Genomic DNA, 16,193 nt, shown 5'->3' with positions numbered 1-16,193 from the left:
GTTTCGACTACAACTGTCCATGTCAATTGACATGGGCTATTTTCATTCAAATTTTAGCTACATTCTAATTGATTATTTAGATTACTTAATCCAGTATTACTTTCAAATACACAACAATGCTGTTTTCAGGATGTGTTTATTACTTCCTGTAATTGGTAGTGTGTCTGTGTGTAATATTGAATACTGGCTTCTATATGAGAGGATGCTAGTTCTCCGCTGTAGAAAAGAAAGAAGATGGAGAAGAAGTAAAACATTATAAAAAGATTAAAAGTACAGAGGAAAAAGCACACGAACCATGTTGGGAAGCATGTGGAAAGAAAAACTATTGGCGTTTATTGTAGGTAAGCAGTAAATTTCTGTAATTTGAAATTTAACAAGCAAGTATTTATTACTTCATTATTAAAATGTAAAGCATAATGAAATATTTGATATGAAATATTATTATTAATAATCATATTATTATATGTATAATCAGTAAGATGGAACGTATTTTTTCTAGATGCAAGAGATACCATTGCTTCGAAACAGTACACGAGGAAGATCGAGACGCATTATTCCATAATTTATACACATTAGAATCGAAAGATTTACAAGATTCTTATTTATCAGGGATGATTACTGTACAAGAGGTGAAGCAGAGACGTTCCCGTAAGCATAATATCAACCCTTCAACAGCAGAGAGCACAACGTTTGCATACAGGGAAAGTTTGTTTTACAAGGTAAGAGTTATGAAAGACGGCGCAGTAGTTGATGTATTTCGAAATGACTTCATGGGCTTCCATGAAATAACACGAGGGCGTCTCCGCACATAATGCACTTCAAAAAATAAATTATTCTAAAATAATAGATTTGAGAAAACTTTATGGTTTGGTAAGACCAAGCAGTCGTCAATGTTTTGAAACTCTTGGACAAGAAGAAGAAGGACTAACATAAATGGTGATGTAGACATTGATAATTCATACAACAGCAGTGGGGAAGCCAATTATTGATTCTAAAAGTTAATGGTAATGGATGCGCCTATTACTCGTTTTGAAACAAGAGTGAAAATTCAGGTGTCGTAATGTTACAGTAAATTAATTGTCAAATTTGACAATGCTTGTTATGTTCATAAATACATACAATAAAATATTACCAATGTTTATTACTATAGTGCTGTGATCTTTGAATTTTGTAATAAATTAATGTGTTTTATTCATAATACATAAAATGAAATATTACCAATATTTATTGCTGTAGTGGTGTAATATTTGAATTTCGTAATAAATTAATGTTTATTTTGTTAAAAAATACATAAAATAAAATATTACCATTGTTTATTACCGTAATGCTGTATTATTTGAATTTTGCAATAAATTAATTCTCTCAGCATGAAGAATATCATAATCTATGTTTTTTTTTTAATTTTCAGCCAAAAACGACCCTTGTCACACATGTCCATCTTCATTAATTTATAATAGTCATATTTAAGCGTTAATTAATGCGAATTTTCTCTTACATTATGTCACATAACCTGTAGAATCATTGTCATAAATATCTGGTTTATACTGTAGTGTATGTAGACTGTAGAAATTTTTTTACGTCTCCTGAAAAATTAACCTTTTTTGACAGGGGCTGTTTTTATAAAAAAAAACCTTCAATTCTTAAACATTCAGAAATTTAAAATAAATAGTATAGTACAGACACATGATCTGAAGACACTAATTCGTCAATTTAAGCACAGAAACTTAATTATAAACAAAAGCAAAAAAGATCTTTCGAATCCAATATTTTCAAACGTTAATAGAAAAAGATAGTTCAGAAAAGTTTGGGTGGGCAGTGTCTCCCCATGCCTCTCCATAACTCCGCCTATGGTACTCATATATTTCCAAGCAGTAATTATTGTCACGAAATTCAGTCTTCATGATTTTAAAAATAAAATATTGCAGTATATTACATCTCAGCTTTTTAGATTAAGCAAAGGGATGCAAAAGAATACCACCCAAGTTATTTCACATCCACTGTTTTATTCTTGTGTCGACAACAATACCAATACAATAGCGGTATGAGAGATCGCACGTCTGTGTTGACATCTCACATTACTCACATCTGTTGTCGAGGATTTTAATGTTATGTGAATATTAATGTTGTTAAAATATATTTCGTATTATGTACGTATATTTGGGCACACAGTTTGAAAAGAGACGGAACATTCACATGAGTCTTGAAAAGTGCTGAAATAGCTTTTCTCTCTACTTCAATATAAATTAGTACTTACATGCTTAAGCATATTTTTTAATTTAAAAGTCATCTTAAAAATACAAACTACGTGTGCTGCATTAAGGGGAATGCTATCGTGGAGGGAAAAAGAATATAAAAGTGTATTAAGGGAAGGGGGTAGTGATGCCTGTGCGATTAAAGAATTTCAGTACAAAAGTTTAGTTCAACATTTCTACACTTCGTATTCATAGACATTCTTAACATGGGCGTCCGGTGGATGATCAGTGAACTAACGTTTTTCGTATTCATAAACCAGTGTTAGCGATATGATATGATATGATATGATATGATATGATATGATATGATATGATATGATATGATATGATATGATATGATATGATATGAATCCTGTACAAGTAACCAGTCGACAGTCGGGGCTAGTTTAGCACGCTCGTAGCGCGGGCTAGCGAAATGTCTATGAATAGCAGTGAAGCGAAATAAAAATTTCCATGGTTATGTAACAAATTGTTCTGGATTTAGTAGTATAAAAGACAACTAATTAGTTTGTTACCCAAAGGTCCTAACTTATAACCTATATTCCCACTTTGCTAAATCTACCTCAATCTTCAGGTGCACATTACTTCCTATAACCTTCACTCATATGCCTTGTATTTTTTCAAGTTATCAAGTAATGAATATTGTAAATTCTAAACCAACATTTAGTTAAATATTTCACCCATAGTGAAAAATAAAAAAATATTTGACTTTGAATAATATTTTTTGCCACTTTTTCCAATATATATATATGTTTTCCCTATGTTATGTGTGTGATATTCTTAAACCCGAAGGTCTACTTTGTAGAACACAGGCTGCAGAAAACACTGTAGCAATATCAAGTAAATAGATTCAGTTATTTCAAAGAGAAATGCACTTACGTTTGAAACATACCAACTTACGGAAAACTGAATATAACATAAAAAAGGAAGGATGTATGAATTGTATGCTCCACCAAATGTAAAGAAGCCATTTAAGGGCTTATTTGCAGAGATGCCCCCCAGATTCAGTTATTTCAGAGAGAAATGCACTTAAGTTTGAAAAATATCAACTTACGGAAAGCTGAAAATAAAAAAGAAGAGTATTTGAAATACATGTACCGCAAAATTTAAGGAGGTCATTTAAAGGATTTATTTGCATAGATGATCTCCCAGAATATACTGTGGCTTTTTTTAACTCACAACAATAGGATTTTATTCTTCCAACAATAATTCCTTTCTACAATGAGCCTTAAACGCTCTCGTCAACAATTGGATTTTCACTCAACACAATATTCGTTATAGCACTCCACCGACGACAATGACAATTTACTTGGACTATTACGAACAACAATGAACTGTTAATCTTAACTAATATTTACAAAGCACTATTTACAAATCAGAACTATCAGTTCTCAGTTCACAGTTCTTCTATCTCAGTCACTCAAGTTCACAGTATCTCGAACCACAGACCTTCAGAGACAGTTCACTGTACTCGAACTCAGGTCCCTCCAACTGCGGTCCACTGCACTCGAACTCAGGTCCCTCCAACTGCGGTCCACTGCACTCGAACTCAGGCCTTCGGATGCTGATACAGTTGCGGACGCACACTCGAGTCGAACTCCGGTACACAAGACTGGCTTGCTTGCTCTGGCTTTCTCACTGACTGGCTGACTAATCAACTGAAAAACTGCTGTCGTTCCTTCGCGACCGTAATTTATAACCACAGCGACGTAGCCTCGAAAGTTCGAATTCGCGAGTCTTCCACTTCGACGGATTTCTCGGCCTCTCTAGGCAAGCAGAAGATGCGCGCGCAAACTCCCTCTCCACTCTCTCGCCGCGCGCCGTCCCAAAGTGCTCCGCGCGATCTTCTCTCTTGCGGGACACTGGTCGTGAGTTCGAATCTCACGTCGCTGTCACAATACGTATTGTTTTAAAGAGCAAGTTTTTTTTACATTTTTGTAAACACAACATAAAAAATCGGATTTTTTTACCCCTAATCACTACCTTACTCTGTCCCCTTAAAGCATGAACAAGTGAGGTAATTCGTGTTGTAGTGTGATAAAAGAATTTTAAAGGAAACTTGGAGCTTGAGGGCAGATATGAAGAAAAGAATAGTACCAATTTTATATAAACATAAAATCCACCAAATATGTAAACATTCACCGATTCCGTAATAGAGGTACAAAAGAAGCTTAGAAATATAAATAAGCGTCTTAATTACTATTTCTTCACTAGAATTCACTCAGAAAAGAGACTGCTTGAGGGCAGGTATGAAGAAAAGAACAGTACCAATTTTATATAAACATAAAATCCACCAAATATGTGAACATTCACCGATTCCGTAATAGAGGTACAAAAGAAGCTTAGAAATATAAATAAGCGTCTTAATTACTATTTCTTCACTAGAATTCACTCAGAAAAGAGACTGCACCTCACACAAGCAATTTCGTTTGTATTTCTCTCGAATTCTCCTTATGTGCAACAAACTGGGAGCCTAAGAAATAGGTTTATGGTGAGACTTCATACTAGTTTTCCCCACCATTAATACTGTTATGTCCTTATCAACATATCATTTCTTTCTGAGTCTAATATTTTATAATTAACTCCATAATTAGTCACAGAACTTTATTTCGGTTTCTGTTACTACTTCAAATTTACTGCGTCTCTTCTCTGTACAGTGGGGGTTTATTAATGTGCCTAATTTCACAATCTGTATCACGTTTCAGACTGTCTGAAGTAGAGAATTATTCGGTTCTGCTCGTTGAAGCGGGAGGTGAAGAACCTTATGAAGCGGATATACCGGCATTTTTGTTTAACCTGTATGGAAGTGCAATTGATTGGAAGTACACAGCAGAACCTCAGAAAAGAGCTTGTGGCGGAGAGAGGTGTACGTTTGCAAGAGGAAAGACTCTTGGAGGAACGAGTGCAATCAACGCCATGATATACAATCGTGGAAACCCACTGGACTATGATGCTTGGGCAGCACAAGGTACAATTTTGTATTTTCAACTATTTAAGTTTCAATACTCTCATCATAGCTGAAAACACTCAATAAAATATATCATGATTTTACGAAATCCTATAGTTTCAATATACCTTCAGGGAGAAGCTGGCTTCGGGAATTCAGCAGATTACAAATTCCATATAAAAACATTCCAAACGTATATAATAGATTGGATGAAACTATTTTTTTTTTCGAATATTTATTTTCGATAGTGATAAACAGTTGCAAAATGTGATTGTATTGAAGTACACGAAAACATATTCACATAGAATAAATTCTCACGGGAGCGAAATTGACTTGAAGTGTAAATAATTTAAATAAAAATAATTAAATTTTAGATTTTATTCTATTTAACTTTAACTTAATATTTACTGTTGACTGTATCGTCTAATAGCTTGCAAAAATCCGGCAAGTGGTGCTATTACTACTTTATTTGTAAGAGTTGTGGAGTTGGTGACGGTTTTGAGAAGCTGACTCTGTGATGAAATTCGCCCGGCCACCAGTACAGTGTTGAGAATGCCCTGCAATGTAGCAGTTTGTTTTGCTTTACTGCTGTTGTGTCTTTTTCATTATGCAATAGAAGAAAATATGGATAAATCGACTAGGAAGAAATCTGTTAGGAGATAGAGAAGATTTCAGGAACTCCGGAAGAGTTCAGCAGCTGCAGGGGAGCGGAACCAAAGAACCAGCCGAGAATGTGATTAGAAGATATTTGGAAAAGTTCTTCAATTCCCGTGGTTTCTCTCTGCCGAATATCTATGATGATAAGTAGTTACAACAGAAAAGTAGTTGTTTTAAAATTTTGCAATAATAGGGGAAGTGAAAGGGCAAGTAAGATTCTAGAATTTAAAGTGAATGACGGGAAATTGTTTGATGTTGCGGCTTGCAAGTGTTCAAATTCCACTTTGTGCCACTGTGACAAAAACAACGAAGTTTCGTAAATTGAAATAACTTTTTAAACAGACAAAAGAATATATAGGCAAATGGTGATCTCCGGAAACGTTGTTACAACAACAAAGAAACTGCAACATCGAGGGAAGCGAAAAAGCAAAAAGCCATCTTCGGCTGAAGTTTTCGACCAACTCGTCAAACTCTTTGGAGAAAAAAATCACGATTTTCGTTGGAAGTATCATTTAGAGCCGTCAAGAAGACAACCGAAGAGTAGATGTATCTCACAAGTGAAAAAAAAAAAAAACTCCCCAGCATTAGCAAGAAAATTTGCAGCCTTGTTACTGAAGTTCTAGACTACTTCAGTATAGTGAGCCAAAATAAAAAGTCTAACATATAATGGACAGTTGTAAGCAAAATACAAAGAGAGGTTGCTACAAATATATGGTTTTAAAAAGTAAAGAAATGGCAAGACTGCTAGATGGGGCCGAAACAGGTCTACAGAGGCCTAATTCGTGAAGGATGATGATGATGATGAAGAAATGGCAAATGTATTGAAGCCTCATTCCATATATTTCGATGCGAAGAGAGACCTAACGCTTATGATGTCTGAAAGTCACAGCTTTATGAAAATGGAAGAGTAGTATTGTACAATTGAAGAACCGGGCAAGAAATATCTCGGTCATGCATCTTTAATCTGATCAGCAACAGCCAACAATGTTGCTAGTGCCATCTCCGGCAAAGCAAAAGGAAACAATGTAGACCTGCGATGACGCTAATACTAATGTGGTATCTAAGGAGTGATTCAATAATTATTTAAATCCTTCTTAGGAAGGTATATGTATTGGTGTATATGTCTTGCATTTCTGACATTAGTGACAAGATTCTATTTGAACGTTTCTTCTAGAATAATGTAAACCAACATGATCAATATTTATGATTTTCAATACATATTGATGTATTAAATAAGTTATTTAATACCATTATTTGTTTGTGTGTGTTATAAAATAATATTGTTCAATTAATATACAATATATATAGTATTTTAAATCCATTTCAACCAAAATTTTAGAAACAATAATTATACTGCTATTGATAACACTGCTACATTTCGTCTGCTTTCTTATGGTGCACGCTTAATGTGTCTTTCTTGATGATTGGTGTCTATTTATGTATATATTTAACGTTTCTTCATTGTGTAGTATGTCGATAAGTAAGAAAATGGTACAAATGGTGTTATCGAAACCTTTTAAAAAGAAATTAGATTCGGATGCAAGCTCTGACGACGATTATATACCAAACCCCAACGATTTATCATGTGATAGTAAAGAAACGCTTCCTCTTCCTGATCAGTTTCAGCCTTATTCTTTCTTAACCCACTCTTTCCAGCACAGCTTCATTTCTTATTCTGTCTGTCCATTTCGCACACTCCTTTCTTTTCCATATACACATGTCAAATGTTTCTAGTCGCTTCTGTGCACCTCTTCGTTATGTCCATGTTTCTGCCCCATACAATGCCACACACCACACAAAACACTTCACTAGACTCTTCCTTAGTTCTTTTTCAGAGATACGCAGAAGATGCTCCTTTTTCTATTGAAAGCTTCCTTTGCCTTCGCTAGTCTCCTTTCGACTTACTGGCAGCAGCTCATGTTTCTGCTTATAGTATACCCAAATTATTTGTATTTTAGTATTCGCACGTTTAAATGCTTGATTTTTCTTCCGAAAACCATGGTCTTCGTCTTGTTCGCATTTATTTTCTTCCCATACTGCTCACAGCTGTCATTTACAGTAGCTTCAGTAGCATGTCCCTTAGTATCGTTCCCTCTTCTGCTAACAACGCCATATCATCAACAAATCTTAAGCACTTTATTCTTTTCTTCCTACTATCATTCGTTCCATATTCTGAAAACAGTTCTTCACTAAATCCTCATTCTGTGAAATGCCTTTTCCAGAGTCACAAATACTAAGAATTAATGTAGGCTAATATATAACTGAAAGAGGTTAACCCCTTGGAAAAGATATTTAAACGTGAGCATGTTAATTTCAGTTTATATAATTTATCTTAACAATACTGTATGTTTACAAGCGACATCATAATTAGACTAATAAAATTATTTTCAAAGGTGAGTTACGTTAATCTTTATAGAAACCAAGTGAGAAATTATAATTTATTATATTTTATTACCTCACTTCGTTGGTACATCAATAAAAATTTAAGGTTAAAAGATGTAAATGAGGAAATTTATTATGTCTTAAAAAATAACACATTCCTTTAGTTTTATGTTGTAATGAAAATGAGATTGAAACTGCAAACACAACAATTTGGAACACAAGGTTCTATTTTTTAGAATAACCATTTTATTTCATATCACTACAAAATAAAATAATTTTATTCTGAATATTAGGTTTACGAAGCTAATAGACCAGATTGGTTGTTAAAAAGTTTTTCATTTTCATTTCATTTCTAATAAACTTTCAAATACTTTCCTGTAAAAAATCACAAGACAGTACATAGAACCTTGTCATTCTGAGCTCTCGACTAAGATTATAGAATAATTGATGCTTAAACTCTTCTAATGCACAGGTGAGATGAGTAAGGTAAACATTGGTAATTTCGTGGCAGTGGTTATTTCGTGATACTTTTTCTTTGCTCTTTCGTGAACTAACCAATGGTGTTACGAGATTCAAATTTCCGCCAAGGGATGCATATGTTGTCCGGTTTCCAGAAACTTACAGCTACGCTTTGTGTGACTATTGTAGCTGCTTCAGTGAGCTATTATTTTTGGAGAGAGCAAGTAAGCGTCGACTTCTCAGGCCTACAAATTTTGTGGATGTTTTTAATTACATTACAGGCTTATTACTACAGGTAAGCATATGATATTTGGTACAATGATTTATTATATCTTAATGAAATTTTAGGAAATGGTTTTGTAATTTTAGATACAGCTGTAGTCGCCATATAGGCTTAGCTTTACTTATAGAAATCTTAGCTGTTTGAGGCGAAATTTTGTTGAGCATTAAGCGTTACATTTTATACTATTTTAAAAATTGTATTACAATACGAATGTTAGAAATCTGAAGATAAGATGTGATAACAAAAAAGGAAAGGGGGACGCATTGGGTTCAGTGTAGCTTCTGTTTAATTTGTTATCATGCTAAGTGCCAATGATAAGTGCTAGATGACTTACTTGTGACAGAAGATGAAACATGGCTCCACCATTGGACCGGAGACAGAGTGGAATCATGAATATTCACCAAAGGAATAGAAATTCAAAAGTGCACCTTCGGCAGGAAAAGTTATGGCTACTGTGTTTTCGATTCAGAAGGACTCTTGCTTGTAGACATCACGCTACACGGAACCACCATTAATTCTGACGCGTATGTGGCAACTCTCAAGAAACTTCAAGCTCGACTGAGTCGTGTTCGACTACATCTGGAGAAGCAGGATGTTCTGCATTTCCACGACAAGGCACAGCTGTATGTCAGTCACAAGACCACAGACCAGATCAGAAAATTCGGATAGATAACACTGAAACAACCGCCTTACAGTCCTGAACTGGCACCGTGCGATTACCATCTCTTTGGTAAACTGATGGATCCCTTCGCGGAACGAGGTTAGAAGATGACCTCCTTGTGCACGCTGCTAAAGAGTGGCTCAGACGTGTTGGTCCAGACTTTTACCGTGCTGGTCTACAGGCCTCGTTCCTAGGTTACGTAAGGCAGTTGAAAGGGACGGGGATTATGTGGAAAAGTGACATTTTGTTCCTAAAAATGTATCTACATGCTGTGAAAAATATAATTTTTAAACAAATGTTATGCATTACTTTTGGAGTTACCCTAGTAATATAGGCTATAGTAAAGTCCGTAATAAAAGTGTTCACCCTTTCAGGGCAAAGAAGATCCCTTTTCAATTTCAATTTTCACTTTGATTTCATTCTTATTATGTGCTGATATGTATTTCTATGTTTTCGTGCTATGAATATTAGACGGAATTACTATGTTTGAAGTCTTGTAACAATAAATGAGAATTTCATTTGACTTTAATGAATTTTTCCACAATTCTTCTATCTCTCAAGAAATTATCAATGTAATATCACGAAATTACTAAGGTTATCACGAAATAACCAACCTTTTAGCTTAAGTTGTAAAAGTGGTTTTTGGCACTTGTTCAAGAACGTGTCCAATCTCTTATGTCTCCAGGTTTGTACAGCAAATTATCGTCTTTTAGATTAAAAAATCGGAATAAGAATATATTTACACATTTGCATTTTAAATTAATTTTCATGAAATTATCACGAAATTACCAATGTTTACCCTACACTCACTGTGGATGAGATGTGTTTACAACTCAGGAGTTACTGTATAAATCACACAAGCGATTCCCTAACGTACCAGGTACCGTTTCTGGATGTTTCATCCTATTTTTACACCTTTCGAGTATTGCCACGATGTCACTTTCATCCCCTATCTTTCACTCCGTTTCTACCACGATCGGATATTCTTCCTTTCCGCCTGCTTTTGCTACACCCATCCTTGTTCATGTCTACCCTTTACTTCTTTCATCATTTTGTAATTGTGTTATTTTTATTATGAGCACTAGTTTCTATAGTTCCATAGCCAAACAATAGTAATAAGTATAAAAAATCAAAATAGTTAGAATTGCAAAACAAAATTACCATTAAATCAAAATAGGCTCACTGCTAAAAAAAAAAAAATGACTCAGTATATAAAATCAAGAAAGGGTGAAAATATTTTGCTGTACCATGAGAACAAGTCTTCGCCGGTCAACATTTCTTCAAAGAAGATAACACTAGAATAACAGACACTGTCATGATAAACGAGGAACGCTATTACAGTATGCTGCAGAAAGTCGTTATATCTAGACTGAAGTATCGCGACCTGAAAAACAATCTTATGTAAGACAGCTTACTGCCCCACATCTACACTCAGTAAAGCAATTAATTAATTACACGGATCTCTTGTGATCGTGTCATCAGTAGGCACTTTCCAACAATATGGTCTCCACGATCTCCAAATATCAATCAGCCCGATTTTTAGTTATAATGTTACTTACTCTAAAGTAAGAGTTTTCGTAGCATATCCAACAACCTTACAGCAAATTAGTTCTAGTTAATGGCATTTTGTGTTTGCTATATAAATTAACTTCTTTATCCAATGAAGTTTCGAATTTCTACATGAAGTCCTTATTTTAAATGTTATATTATATTTATTGTAATTTTATGGATATGTAGCAAAGTTCATTTCAAGTTACTCTCTGTGTGCTAGTTGTAACCTCAGTTCCGGACGAGAGAGAATTTTTTAAGGCAGGACATGTGATAACAGAAAGGCACAATCGCCTTAATGTGTAAGAGTGTTGCAATTTTCCTTTTCTGAACGAAATTGTGTAATTGTGTCATTCTTCCATACTGCATTCAGTTTATAAAGTGTTATGATATATTGTAAAGTGGCTTCTGAAAATTTCTTTGGAACTTCCACATTAGGTGATTACGTAATAAGCAATGGACTAGACACGACAGACGATAGCAGAACAGTCCATCGACACTTCCCTGGTAAGTGATTATTATTATGTATGCGTAGAACTGTAAAGACTGGCTTCTACACTAAGGCAACTCTCATGTGATAATTTACGACACGCCATTGGCTACTGCCAAGCACGAACAGTGTAAGTTAAGGGGTTAGGTACAGCTCACAGCAGTAAATTTTTGGAAATATTCAACATTATTTCCTCCATTACTGTATCTTGTTCAATAATGAAAATTAGTATGTATAAAACACTGTCCTTCTGCTATATGAAAAAAGAAATATTTTTTTACGATTTAAATTATTTATAGTTTCTTTTTTTCAAAATTCATCCACTGTGCAGTGATGAAGCTTTTCCCTCATAACTAAAAAACTATCCAACATTCCGTGATGAATTTTTTTGTGTGTATTTATACATGTCATATCTACAATATGATGCAAGTTTACTTCTCTACCTTTGATAGATTGTCTGATAAAAATAAATTCATTTAAAAATGGTCAAATATCAATATTTTCTTCAAACATAAAATAAGAAAAATATTATTTATTAAGGAATGTACAGTAGTTCAAAGAACATGATGTTGTAAACATGAGTTTCAGCAATAAAATAAAAGAGAGAGAACATGAAAAAGTTAATAAGTTTACGAATTATGAGGGAAACGCTTCATCACTGCACAGTGCGCTGCCACCATTTTGAATTTTGAAAAAAAAAAATATATATATATACATATGTTTTATTTAATCGTAAAAATATTTTTTATATAGCAGAAGGACAATGTTTTACACATACCAATTTTCATTATTCTACAAGATACAGTAATGAAGGAAAAAATATTTAATATTTCCAAAAATTTACTGCCGTAAGCTGTACCTAACCCCTTAAGAGTCGACTATTTACATTACGCTCACGAGTCACCGACTCCTTTGTGTAGGACTAGCTCTTAAGTAACGAACTGTTTCATCTTCAACCAAATCAGGTAGTCGTTCAAAAGAGTCAGTTTGTTAATTAACTATTCAATACTAACAGTGAAATCGTTTTTTTTTTTTTGTACACATATTTTGAGTACACCTTTCCATGAGTCCTTGTTACACACAACTAAATTCATCTATTGCATTATCAGCATTACCAGAATTTGAATTTATAATTTCAGGTAATTCTGGATGGAGCTATAAGGAGATTCTTTCGTACTTCAAGAAATCTGAAAATAACTTGGATACAAATTTTGCCAATGATACCAAGTTCCATAGTACAGGAGGATATTTGAGTGTCTGCCAGTTTCCTTATGTGGACAGATATGCACAAGCTATATTTGATGCGAGCAGAGAGGTAGGTTTCAAGCCTGTAGATTTCAACAGCGACCGTGTATCTGGAGTAATGAGATTGCAGGCAACACAGGACAATGGCAAACGCATGAGCACGAACTTAGCATTCCTTAAACCAATTCGAAACAAGAGGGAGAATCTTCACATCGCTACAGGCGTAAGAGTTACGAAATTGCTCATCCATGTCCATAATAAAACTGCTTATGGCGTGCAATACGTCTTTGAGAATCAACGAAATAGAAGTGGAAAAGTTTTTGCTAGAAGAGAAGTTATTCTCTCTGCTGGAGCGTTCAATTCTCCGCAGATCCTTCTATTGTCTGGAATCGGACCAGAAATAACACTAAAACAACATGGAATTTCTGTTATACAGAATTCAAAAGTAGGGTACAATCTTCAGGACCACTTCTCAGTTCCTGGTATTCGTTTCCAAATAAGGGATACAAGAAATATAACAGATCCTCATTTGGAATTTCTGCCTCAGGCTCTAGAATACATAAAACCCAAAAGGACAGGGCTCTGGTCATCGACTGCAACATTACAAATCTCTATAAATTATCAGTCGAATTTGGTAAAAAACTCAACTGAATATCCTGATATCCAAATTTACTTCTTCCCTAACTCCACATGCGGAGAAAAAACGAATCCTTTCGTTTATTACGACATTATAAATTTCATACCCATCTTGCTTCGACCCAAAAGTCGTGGACTAGTCACTATCAACACCACCGATCCGTTCTCTCACCCAATTATCTACACCAACTACTTCAACGCTTCTCAAGATATCGACACTGTTCTTGAAGCCAGTAAAGTCGCTCACCAACTGGCCAACACAACGGCATTCAAAAAAGTAGGCCTTGTCCTGGATACAACCTACGAGCCGACCAGGAGTCAAATAGAAACGGGAAGTAATCAGTTTTGGAAGCGGACTCCTGTAGAATTCATGTACTCAATATGTCACCCTTGTGGAACGTGTAAGATGGGCCCGGACAGCGACCCCGATGCAGTTGTGGATGCTCAACTGAAAGTGTACGGAATTGCAAACTTGAGGGTTGTGGATGCTTCAATAATGCCGACTATAACTAGTGGGAATTTGAATGCGGGCGTCATAATGATAGCAGAGAAAGCATCAGATTTAATAAAGAAGTCACATAACTGAGAGACAGCATTTACTCTTACTCGTGTATATTATATCCAGACCTGGGATTTGTAGTACTAAAAATTTATGTTCAGTGATCTAAAATAAGTTTATATAATAAAAAAAATTGCACTGAAAGTAATATAATAGAACATAAATTTTTTTCTAATAAACAAAACGTTTGCAATAAAAAACAATACTTTCATTCATTATCTGCTTTGGAATATACAGGGTGTTCTGAAGAAACGTTCCAATATTAAGAGAGGAGGTAGTATCCATCAAAACAAGAAATATAAATTCTACAAACATGGATCCTAAAATTAATATCTTCTGAGAAATGAGCACATGTTTACCATCACTATAACAGCAGCATATCTTCCACTGTGAGTCCTTTGGCAATAAACAAATCAGAAAACAGAATGCAGCCGTTTATCACTGTGTATTACACGACATACCTTTGTTTGTGCTTGTATCAAGAGGACGCTTAAACAGACGGCAGTACGTTAGAGTTCGTAATGTACTATTGTACTTAATCTGATTCTACACTGCAGTAATTATTACTATACCAGTCGGGTAAGTTTCGTATCCATTGAATTGGACCATGTTTCGTTGTAACCAGTAACATGGGTTCTAAAATTAATATTTCCTGAGAAATGACTAAATGATTACCATCACTGTAAAACCAGTATATCTTCTGCTGTGGGCTCTAGCGTACAAAACAAATCATGCCTCTATTCAACAGATTACGAAACTAATACGTAGTGATAAACGGTTGCATTACGTCTGTTGACGAACTTGCCAATGGATAATAAATATGTCGTTATTATCGACAACACTAGTTTTCATTTGTGGCTGTTGGTTAGGGTCCCAACCATGAATACTAAAGTACAGAATATTATTTCATTCATGAGAAATTACAACATCCCTGTGCCGAACCCCGTACCAATAAAGGCTGTCTTGTTGGAATCTGTAAGATCTGCCAACATAACAAAGAAATTCGTCGTGGATGAGCTTGCAGCCTCTCTTGGACATGAAGTGTTGCGTGTTCCCACTACCATTTTGTACTAAATCCAATCGAACTGATATGGAAGAATTTGAAATCGTATATAAGAAAGAATAATGTGACCCCTACCCTTGGGGTCAACTTTTGCGGGATGGAGTATAGACAATTAACAATCAGCTTTGGTCATCGTGCGTCCAACATACAGTCAAAATTGAGAATAAGTACATAAATCACGACACAGACTACCCTGGAGAGATTTTCGATTCGTGTGGGAGACAGCGACGACGATGACGAGTAAAGGTACGTTTACTCTAATTTAATTTAATCTAATTTAATTGTTAGTATAAAGTACGGCAACAACGCGCCACAAAACAACTGCTTGCCGGTATTTTTAATTAGTAGGAAGGTGGTCAACGTGAAAGATGTTTCTTTGTCGCTTACAAAGGAAAGCGCCTGGATTTGAATGAGCGCGGCTACTATAAATATATTTATTATTTTTTAAATATGTGGAAATGAGCACTTGAGATACTAAAAACCACTAAATAGGCACTAAAAACCCTAATAGACATTTTAGAGTACCGGTACTATATAACTTCACTTTCTATTATGGTTTTCTATGAAATGTGGACATATTTTACAATTTTGGCATTAATTCTTAAGGAACAAAATAGGCAATTACCATAAAATCCCAAGTTATCCCTTGTCTGAAAATCGCAATATTGAGATTGAGCAACACGAACGAGGAGATCCAAAGAAAATCATTCTACATGTGGGGACAAACGACGTGAAAAGGAAACGAGTGGACTACATTATGACGGACTTGTCTGGTGACTTCTATGAATAAACGGTACCCGACGGCAGACATCAGCGTGATGGTAAGTCGTCGCGACATCAAGTCAGAGTGGGTTGCGGAGCAGATGGGGACTCGGTACGTGGATTCCAACTCCTGGTTGGATGACAGAGACTTCGGCAGGGACGGGGCGCACTTGAATAGGAGAGGAACGGCGCGATGGGAGCTCTCTTCCTAGGGTGGCAGCGGCGACGAGAGAGGACAGGAGTCAGCAA

This window comes from Periplaneta americana, chromosome 1 (genome assembly GCF_040183065.1).
Source record: "Periplaneta americana isolate PAMFEO1 chromosome 1, P.americana_PAMFEO1_priV1, whole genome shotgun sequence".
NCBI lineage: Eukaryota > Metazoa > Arthropoda > Insecta > Blattodea > Blattidae > Periplaneta > Periplaneta americana.
Note: the sequence above shows the minus strand (reverse complement) of the source record.